Below are 10,741 nucleotides of genomic sequence, written 5' to 3' on the forward strand. Positions count from 1 at the left end.
AAAAAAAAAAAAAAAAAAAAAAAAAAAAAAAAAAAAAAAAAAAAAAAAAAAAACCACACAAACAACAACAACAACAACAACAACAAAAACAAAGGGGAAATAACCAATAATTGTACCCAGCCGTGATGCCTATGTACCATAGGAATGGCCAGCATGGCATGATATCCTTAAGGAGACAGTAGTGACACACATATCTTGGTGGTAACCAAGAGCTTTCTATTTGGATTTAAGGCCTGCTCAAGAGGAGGAAAATCATGATTGATGCTGAAGACCTAACCAGAGTTGGGGGCTAATGTGGTCTTGGGCCTTAGAAGGATAACTTTTTACAATCATTTTACTATACCAGCATAATTCCTAATTGTTATTAACATTTTAATTGTCTACTTATTACGAGTGTCTACATGGACAAACAATACTCCAGGTAACCCCAGTTCCTTTATTCCTGTACTGTCTTCTTTCTAGAGTGATAGACTAAGATGGTGTAAGGATTCTTAAGATTAACATGGTTAGGACACTGGGTCTCTGGGAGATGGGCTGAACCACATGTGTTCAGGGAGCTAGTAAGGCTGGACTCCAGTATCATCCTTACTCTATGCTAGCACCTTGAAATTGCTCTTCTTCCTATAATAAAAGTCCATTCCTTATCTCATTTACTTTTTAATTTGACACTACTAAATTAATTAAAAGCTAAACTTCCACATTGTTCATTTGGCAAAGTAATTTTAAACCACAGAGAATTGTCTTTTGGTCTACAGACTACCTGATGAATACTGCACAACTTTGTGTGTGTGAGTGTGTGTTTTGTGTGTGTGTGTGTGAGAGAGAGAGGGGGGAAGAGAGATAGAGAAAGAGAGAGACAGAGAGAAAGAGACAAAAACAGAGACAGAGAGTCAGAGACAGAGATGCCAATTTCCCCAAGGAATGTGCACAATCAGGCAAGTCTAATTTAACAAGTGCCTCTATTTACTTAGGTGAGACTATTTTTTTTTAAATACAGGATTTCTCTGTATAGCCCTGGCTGTCCTGGAACTCACTCTCTAGACCAGGCTGGCCTCGAACCTCTGACTCCCAAGTGCTGGGATTAAAGACATGCACAACCACCATTCGGCCAAACTGAAATGTTTCAATATAGATGTTAAAAGGCATTTGGAAGGTACATGTCCCACACTACACTCTACCTTCGTTATACTGTAAGTGTGACATGGCTTCTATTATAGTCAGAAAGTCTTCTTGTAACCAAAAAATATAGTCATAGGCTGGAAATGCCAGTCCTTCCTATTGATGCACAGCTTATTTGGTTTGTGTGAAGCCAGGCCTTTGAGCATTGGATTCTAGTTCAATTCTCCTGTGACCTTAGAGGAACTTGATCATTATAAGGCTAGGGTAGATGATGTAGTTACCACCCTTTTCCAAATGTGATATGTGTTTTTCTCAGTAATTGCACAACATATTTGATTAGGGTCTACCAATTATATAACACAAATGATATGTCTATAAATCTCATATATATGCATGAATTTATATGCCATGTATTAAAATAATAAATATATTAAGTAAGTAAATGTATACTGATTGAATGCTATTATAAGCAATGGCAGTAACTATGTATAAAACCATTCTCTCATTCACTACAGTGCATCCCTGACTCCAACAGATTCCTGAAAATCTACATCAGCAAGTGGCAAAAGGAAAGTGCTCAGTGGAAGTTTTCCTTCCTAGTAGCTGCTGTAGGTCAAAAGTAATGTAACTGAGATTTTTTTTTTTAATATAATTTTTTAAAGTAGGTAGGAATGTCTCAGTTTAGAATCTCCCCACCATCCCCCCAACTACTGCTTTGTTCCCATCCAGGGTCTGATTGCATGTTATCACCTTCAAGGGAACATCTGGGTCACCCTGAAAGGGTGTTAATCTCCTAGTATCTTCCCTCACACCTTATTGACAGCTCAAGTCAGGGTGGCCTACTTTGGTGAATATGATTTGTCAAAATTCCTTTTTGACTTTATATTCATTTGAAAAATAGAGCCTCTGCAATTTCCTTAGCAGGGTATATAATGATCACTATTCTGAATGACCTAGCAGAGTTGCTTGATAACTGTCTGGGGAGGTATTCTGTTCTGTGCCTAGCTGCATAAATCAGCAGAGCCTGGGGTAAGTAGGTAGGAAGTGACTCTTAGAATCTCCTCAGCATTGTGCAGAGAAGACCAGTGTTCTGGTGGCTGAACATTCAGCATTACCAAATAGGACAGTTTAGTTACAGTGGAATACACGCAGCCTGTTCCAGATAGTTCACTATGTTCTTGGAAGGCATCAGGTTTCCTTTCACTGGACCTGAGAACCAGGACCACAATTAGTTATCAGATGCTGTTGAATATTGAAGTAATGGATGAAACCATTGTGTGGGGACCTATGCTGGGCCTGCAGGTATGAGAAGCTCTAGGTCCTTAAACTACGATCTCCATGCTGGGTGTCTGATAGCTCCATATGAGTTTTTGAGCAAGATTTTATAAGGAGTCAAACAAGCAATATAGCCTATTGCTATCTCTCTCCATTGCTCATTGGAAGTAGAAGGTAAAACTATTATTAAAAATGTTATATGCTTTGGTTATAAGGCATAGAGAAATTAAGCTGGAACTTCTCTGGAAATTTTCTCTATGCTGGTGCTATGCAGGCTGTGGGAGGGGGTTGCTCTCAAAGAAAATCTTGGGGTAGATCTTGTATACAATACTAACTTTCAGGTAACAGAGGCCCAGGTTGTGCAATAGTGGCATGCCTCTTAAGGGCAAATAAACCATACCTGACTGTATTTGAGACCCCTTTCACTGGACAGAAATTCTGTTTGGCTTTGTAAATCTGGTCAAAACCTCATAGCTGGGGAAGTCATAACCTCTGAGGGCCATTTTATGGAGGAGGAGACATCTGAAAATGTATGCTTATGCCCTTAGATTTTTTTCTACTTTCATCCTTAAATCAGAGACGTGTCTTTGCAGTAGAAAGTGAAGAATGCAGGGACTCATAGTCAAACTGCTTATAACAAGTAACTGAATTTCCAGTCCTCAATGGGACATTTGCATCATTCCTGCTCATCAGGAAACATCATGGGAGAAAGGATGTATGGGATGATGGGAAGGAGTGTTGTGAAAAACTGCCTTCCGCACAGGATATAGCTACTGCAGCAATAGCCCTCTTTCCCTACACAAAGCCTGTATAAAACTGGCTATGCTGACATTATACTATGTATGGGGTATGGATTCATGAGAATCCATCCCCCGGTGAAGAGCTATAGACATTTGATGGTTGCCCAACATCCAGGAAGGGGAGTTATATTTCTGAGTAGTGTAGCAATTGGTAAACTATCCTTGCCCAGGTAAAGATTCCCCACTCGTATTCAGGCAAGCAACCCTAATGAAGCACAATGACTCACACACAAAAAGGCAGAAAAGTGGGGATCAGATTTTCTGCTGGGTTGTTGGGAGTGGCAGGGAAATACGATAACTAGATAGGAATAAGGTAACTAGACAGGGATATGCAGACAAGTACACTATGTCTTGCATGAGGTTGTGAATTTTTTAAGAGCCCAAGAGAAGAGGCAGTTATGCTAAATACATTGTGGGTCAGTAGGTTATTTGCTGTGATATTAGGCAATACCACTTCACTATCTTCATTAAGAGATATTTCATCAGGAATGTGAACAGGGAGTGTCTAATGAAGAGATTCACACTTGAACTTGGCCTTGAGAGGCCTCCCATTAGATGAGGACATTTCAGGCAGAGGACAAAGATTTTACCTATAGAACCTTCAGCTGTGTTTTGGGCTGTGCACAGTGGATAACGACCAATAGTCTTGATTTGTTGGGTACTATGTAGGTTCTGAGACAAGAGCAAGGTCAAAATGATAAAAGAGGCATTAAAATGGGAATAAAAACTAGTGTTTAGCTTGAAATCCTGCCTATGAAGTAAGTACAGGACACAATACTATTTGATCTTTAAAAGAAATGCCATGGAGTGGGGTTTTTGCCATTAACTTATGCTCTACACAGAAGTAGACTGTGAGTCAGGAGCCAACTGTGCAGCTTCAGTAGCCTGCATCCCAGAAAAGGATGCATGGCAACTGAGGACGAGGGGGTAAGGCTTCATGCCAGACCAAAATTAGATAGAGGCGGAGGCTTACATTGATGGAGCTCTTGAGTTGGATCCACAGACAGGGTAAACGGAGATGAGTTCTCATGACTTGTTCGAAGAAGGAAGGCTTTTGTTGAATGAGAAGAGACAAATGGTTAAGACGATCATGACATTCCCAAAGGAAGCTTGAAGTGGCCCAAAGCAAGCATGTTTTAGAGGCTTTTGAAAGGTGACCAGCACCCACCAACTCTTCAAGAAGAGAATTTGAGAGTTTTAGTAGGGGGGATACAACTATCTTCGCTATTCTTGGGAAATTCAGACATGACATAGATACTTTATAGTCTTTGAGAGGGTCTTCATGAAGAGCCTGAAACCTGGCCTTGCCAATACAAGTGGGCTCAGCTCCCATTTGGAGAGTGGTCAGGGAAAAGTACATATTAACATTTTGTGTGAAGAATTTTCCAGCTTGGGGCATGGTGGCCTAAACATGTGATTGCAGAACTTAGGAGGCTGAGGCTGGAAGACTGAGAATTGATGACTAGACTGTACCATAGTGAGGCCATGCCTTAAGAAGTTTAACTAACTAACTAACTAACTAACTAACTAACTAACTAACTAACTAACTAACTAACTAAAGAAGGAATCACTAGAAAGCATACTGTAATACTTTACTACAGACAAGAATGAGTCATACTTGCAGATTTAATTTACCACAGGCATCACATTAATATTCATGTCCCTCACATTAATATGTATGCTAGGAAGCTTCCTCTAACAATGGTTGCAGAACAGATTGGTGTAGGCACAGTGACAGCCATTGCTGCAGAGGGATAAGCAGGACTGACTCAACTTTGCTGCTCACTGCCTGTGAGGCAAACCATGAGTTTGCATGGTTTGATTAAAATGGCTTTATAGTTCTGGCACAGAGCCCAGCACATGGTAAGCATTTGCTTATGGAAGCCATTATAATATTTTCATTTTATTATGATAAACGGGGGCAGACTAAGTCAAGCCATCAAAGTTTGGCCCACCCATGGGATTTTTAGATTTCCTTAAGCTTGTCCTCCCTCCTTTCCCAGACAAAAATCCATCATTTGATAGGCTGGATACCGTCTCCACCTCTTCACCTAATGAACTGAGAAGTGTCTGAGATAGCTTCTGGCAGAAGCAGAGCCCAGCAATCTATGGGCTGTGATCTGTCAGATGATACAGCAGTAGTCCCATTGAGGCCCTGACATGTGGTCTCCAGGAGGACAGGAACCTCACTGTGTGTGACATGGGAAACCCTGACAGGTGAAGGAAGCTGTACCCTGATGTGCCTTCCAGAGGGAGTGAGAACAAATGACAGGGGCCTGGTGCTCACTCACACCGGAGTGCTCTCCATGATTGGCATCCTAGGTACCTTCCTCCACCAAGCCGCTTACATCTGTCTGTGATTTAGGAGCCAAATAATGACAACAAAATATGATCAGCAAAACCTAGAATGAGAGGTGATGAGAGGATGAAGTTCAGTTTGCCCTCATTCATCCAAACCTGTCACCCCTCATTCTGAAACCGACGAGAAGCCACAACGCAGCCGTGCCTAGTCTTGCATTCTGCCTATTGGTCAAAGAGTCACCATACCTGCAGCGTAACTATGAAGTGTAGCTCTCCCCAGGCAGAAGGATTTGGTGAATAGACAAAGGTTTAAATTGCCCCTGACCTTGGGATAGTTTAATAATACTGCAGCTCTCACAGCGAGCACAGAAATGAGCCATCTAACCATGTCAGATTTTGAGAGGAACTTTTAATAGAATGACACAGAGATGGCGAGCTTATTTGTCCCAGACACATCAGGATAGATGTCCCAGGTAAGGGCTAAATTGGATCATTCACCCTCCAAGTTTACATATTTCAGCTGCAAGCCCTGGTACTTAAGAATAAGACTGTATTTGGAGGCAAGATCTTTAAAAAGATATTTGAACTCGAATGAGGCCATTAGGGAGGACTCTAATCCAATTGGAGTAGGGTCCCTGTAGGGGGAGTAAATTTAGACAGACAGAGGCACCAAGGTTTCATGCATGGAGAATAGAGCATATGAGAGTGAGAAGGTAGCCACCTTCAAGTCAGGGAGAGAGGTTTCTGGTGCTCAGCAGCGGCACTTCATCTTGGATGTCTAATCTCCTGAGCGGTGAGCGATCAATTTCTGCCATTCAACCCACCTAGCCTGATACTTTGTTATAGCCTTCCTGGTGGACTGATACAGCCATCTATTCTCCTGAGAACTCCTTATGTGTGAAAATTAAGAGAACCATGTCCACTCTTCTTGACTGACTTATATAGAATGCTTAATACTTATGCTGTCTTATTACTCAACTGTGTATACACCTCGATAGACATCTTGCTGAGCCTAGTTAAGGCTACATCTTGAGAGTTCCTGGTTCTAGTAGTCTAACTCCAAACACTGAGATCTTAATAATACAAGCTGTAAGTCACTGTCAGTCCCATGCATACTGAGAATGGTGTCTATAAGAACATTTTAGTTATGGAACTTTAGGAAGAAAAGCGACTCGTTAACAATAGTTATAGCCAAACAGGAAGCATGCAATGGAATGCAGTTTGATATGGTTAACTATAATGGTGAGCACTTGGACACTTGCAGATGAGTGGGCTTGCCAGCTCAAAAGGTTACTAGGTTGTGTGGATGGCATTGCCTTTGGTTTGGGGCCCACCTGTGCAGTTTCCCTTGGTTTATCTGCATTCTGTAGGACTCTCTCCAGTGTGTCTCTTTACTCAATGGGCTCTTCCTTTCATGAACTCTGCCTCTGTAGTGTTATAACCAGTGATGGACATACCTTATCAAGTTGGGAGGAGGGATTGTTCTATTCATTTAGATCCTATGCATCTGACCTCAGTGCTCGGGCATTTGTGACTTTAGGACTATGGTTCCATTTTGCGTGGAACTGAAATGGAATAAATACTGGACAAGGCATCCCATGTACCTGAAAGTCCCTCTCACTGGGGACTTAGGAAAGGGAAATTTGCATAGCCTCTCTGTGGGAACAGCAGGCACCCAGTGCATGCTGGCCCTCCCTTATAGGATGCTTTACTGGGAGTTGTTCCAGGGCCTTGAGCTACTACTCTTTTGGTGTGTGTTAGAGACAGGCCACTGCCTCTTCCTTATAGGATATGTAAGGAAACCTGTGACAACCACAGACATCGCCTTTCTTTGGGCAGTGCCATGGCCAATACTTTTTAAGTCCTACTTTGTTCAGGAGTCATTGTGAAGTATCATGCCCACCACTAGGGGCAAAGGGACAAGCCATGGGCCCTAAGCTCAAGTTCCTCTTATTTCCAATTACTTTCTTTCTGATGGTTTCCCACAAGAACATGATATAGTCAAAGGTACTTTAGGACATTGATTTGTTTCTTTAGAAAGACTTTTTTTTTTTTTTTTTAAGCATTCCTGGCGAAGTTTGTTCCTTCCACACCCAGCATTCCTTAGTTTATCTAAAGTTCTTTGAATAGGGTTGAGGCCTTATGGGCTTGTCAATCCACTTTAGCATGTCTACTGTTGTGCTTGTCCATCTCCTGTTTATGCAGTCATATAGATAAACTCCCTCAACAAGGAAACTACTCTTTGCAACAGATGGAGATTGTTACAGAAAACCACAACCAACCAAAATGCATTCATGGATCCCAGTCCCAGTGGAAATATCTAGGATACAGCCTAAGGCTTAGGGATCATTTTGGAAGACAGAGGCAGAATGATTGTAAGAACCAAAGAACAGGGAGTTTTCTGTGACATTGTGTCTCCTAGGAATGTCAGAAGCTACATCCATAAAGTGTCACCAACATAACTGCCTAAACATGAGTTCAACAAGGAAAACGGCAATAGGTAGGCTAAGGTGGATGGCTGGGGTGGGTATGGGGAACCTAGGAGGACTCAACCCTACACACAGAAGAGCAGAGCATGGGAGAAAGTCTTCCTCGGGGAAGAGCATAACAATACCAAATACCTCAGGCTTATAAGCATTTTCTTGATTAATCATTGATGTGGGAGAGCCCTGTCCACTGTGGATAGTTTCACTCCTGAGCAGGTGGGCCCTAGTTGTATAAGCAAGAAGGTTGAGCAAGCCGTGGAGGATAAGCCAGTAAATAGTGTTCCTTCATGATCACTGCTTCCAGATTCCTGCTTGCATTGCTTCTCCGAGTTCCTCAGTGATGGCCCGTGACCATGAGCATGTAAGCCAAATAAACCCTTTCCTCCCTAAGTTGCCTTTGATCATGGTCTTTATCAGAGCAATTGAAAGCAGAGGAGAAAATGCACCAAGAAACTGAGAACCCCAAAGAGAAGACACTGTTCTCCAGCTGCAGGCCTAATACTTGGCAGAAAGGGAATTCCCTCCACTCCCCCAGAGTGTCTGTTGTTGCTTCTGTTGTTTGCTCCATTGGAAGGCACCTGCGCATCCTTTCTCATGTGGATCCTTCAGATGTAGTGCCTGTGGGACTTGAAATTTTTAACAGTTGAAAAACGAGGTCCTTGTAAATCTTATCTACCTCTCCAAAAAGCTTCTGTCATATGGCCACCCCTTGTTCTGTTCCCTAAGAAATACACCAAATCCCTATGGAGAGACTGATCTAAAATTCTGATATCCTTCCAGTAGCTGAAAACATAGTTTCCTTTGGAAATGCCAGGTGATGTGAAGGACCCCCCAGAGAGCTCATATTATGGTGGATGTCAGGACCACAGGAATTAACAAAGCAAATACACTAAAACTATTTAAAGAACCCACTCTTTGAAACTTATCTTTTGTTGTCATTAAAGTATGCCAATTGCTTTTCAGTAATATTCAAAAGAGCACTGCCCACATCATCCTACTATTTTATTTTTCTGTAAAAATAAATTAAAGGCGAATGAGACAGCCCAGCAGGTGAAGCCTGATGCCTATAATGCCCAATAGCCCAGGGAGTTCTACCCCTGGGATCCACAAAATGAAAGGAAAGAACCAACTTCCCCAAGTCATTCTCTGACTTCTACAGGTCTACCATGGCATGCACATAGCTGTCAATCATCAAGCAATCAGTTAAGAAAGAAAGAAATGTAAAAAAAGTAACAATTAAAAAGAAAAGTAAATTGGACATGATGATAATTCACCCAAGGAGACCATACTTAATAAATGATTATCTTAGAATCACATTTTCTTCAGTGCAGACTTCTCCATCTAAGGAAGTCAAGAAACAAGGAAGCCATGTGGTAACTTTGAACAGAAACCCTCAGTGAGCTGTAGACGGTTCAGATATAGTTGCCATTTTTTTTAATAAGTTGCTTATATGCTACTACAAATTATTCAAATACTATCGGTACAGGTACTGGAGACATCTGGAATTGTCCTGTTCTTCAGGTATTTTGTTCTCTAGGAGGCTTAGCCTAGAGAACAGTATTGTTCTTTTCAGTGTTGGAAATGCTTATTGTAGAAACAATGTGATCCAAACCCTGAGGCCGCGTGTAGTCCTGGCTCAGGTGGCTGCAGTGCTATTGCGATGTTCATGCATGTGTGCTGACTCAACATCCAGCCTGAAAGAACAAACAACAGTTTCCCTTAGCATCCTGACCCCTGACCTGAGAAGGGTACCGGTTGGGCGCCTGAGTTTGGATCGGACACCAGCAGGCTGAAATATGGTTGGAGGAGAAGAAATGCGCACTTGCTACTGGTTTCCCAGAACTATGATAGAGCATGGTCTTATGGCCAAACTCCGAGTTTTCCCTCAGAAAGTGTTCTGGCAGTATGTAAGTATGCAGGGTGGGCTTCTGGCAAATTCCCAAGGTTTCCGTGTATGTGTGTGTGTGTGTGTGTGTGTGTGTGTCTATTTGTGTATGTCTGTGTGAGTATGTCTGTGTGTGTGCCTGTGTATGTCTCTGTGTGTGTATATGTGTCTGTGTATGTGTGTGTGTATGTGTGTGTGTATGTATGTTTGTGTGTGTGAGTGTGTGTGTGTACCTGTGAGTATGACTGTGTGTGTCTGTCTCTGTGTGTGTCTGTATATGTCTGTGTGTGTGTCTGTCTGTGTATGTATGCCTGTGTGTGTATGTTTGCATATGTGTGTATATTTCTCTGTGTGTATATATGCCTGTGTGTGTATGTCTGCATGTGTGTCTGTGTATGTCTATGTGTGTGTGTTCCAGAATGCCTCTAGCTTCAGGCTCTGCTTTAAGGTAATGTGCTGTATGCATTTCACTTCTTTCTTTTCCTTACAATGTACAAAGGGGCATTGATCATAAAGCAAACCACAGTTATGTTTCCTTTAGAGATTCTGTGTGACTCGAATACAAGAATATGTCCTACACATTTGACTTAACTTATGCCCAGTATCTGGCCTGCAACTGACCACTGCTTAGAGTTGGTGGGAAGCCTTCGGCATGCCCTGGCTCCAGGGCCTCTTTCAGAATTAGCATTGTAACACACTTCAGGATCCCTTCTGAAGTTTCAGATGTGCTTCCTGTTAGGACAGTGAATCTGGCCCTGGGAGGGGCTATGCGAACACAATCGCTACATAACTTCACCCATCTTGTCAGTTTCCCTACCTGTACCCTGTGGCGAAGGTAGGCTGGATAAACTCACTGCCTAGCCCAGAGCTTAAGT

This window comes from Mastomys coucha, unplaced genomic scaffold (assembly GCF_008632895.1).
Source record: "Mastomys coucha isolate ucsf_1 unplaced genomic scaffold, UCSF_Mcou_1 pScaffold21, whole genome shotgun sequence".
Lineage (NCBI taxonomy): Eukaryota > Metazoa > Chordata > Mammalia > Rodentia > Muridae > Mastomys > Mastomys coucha.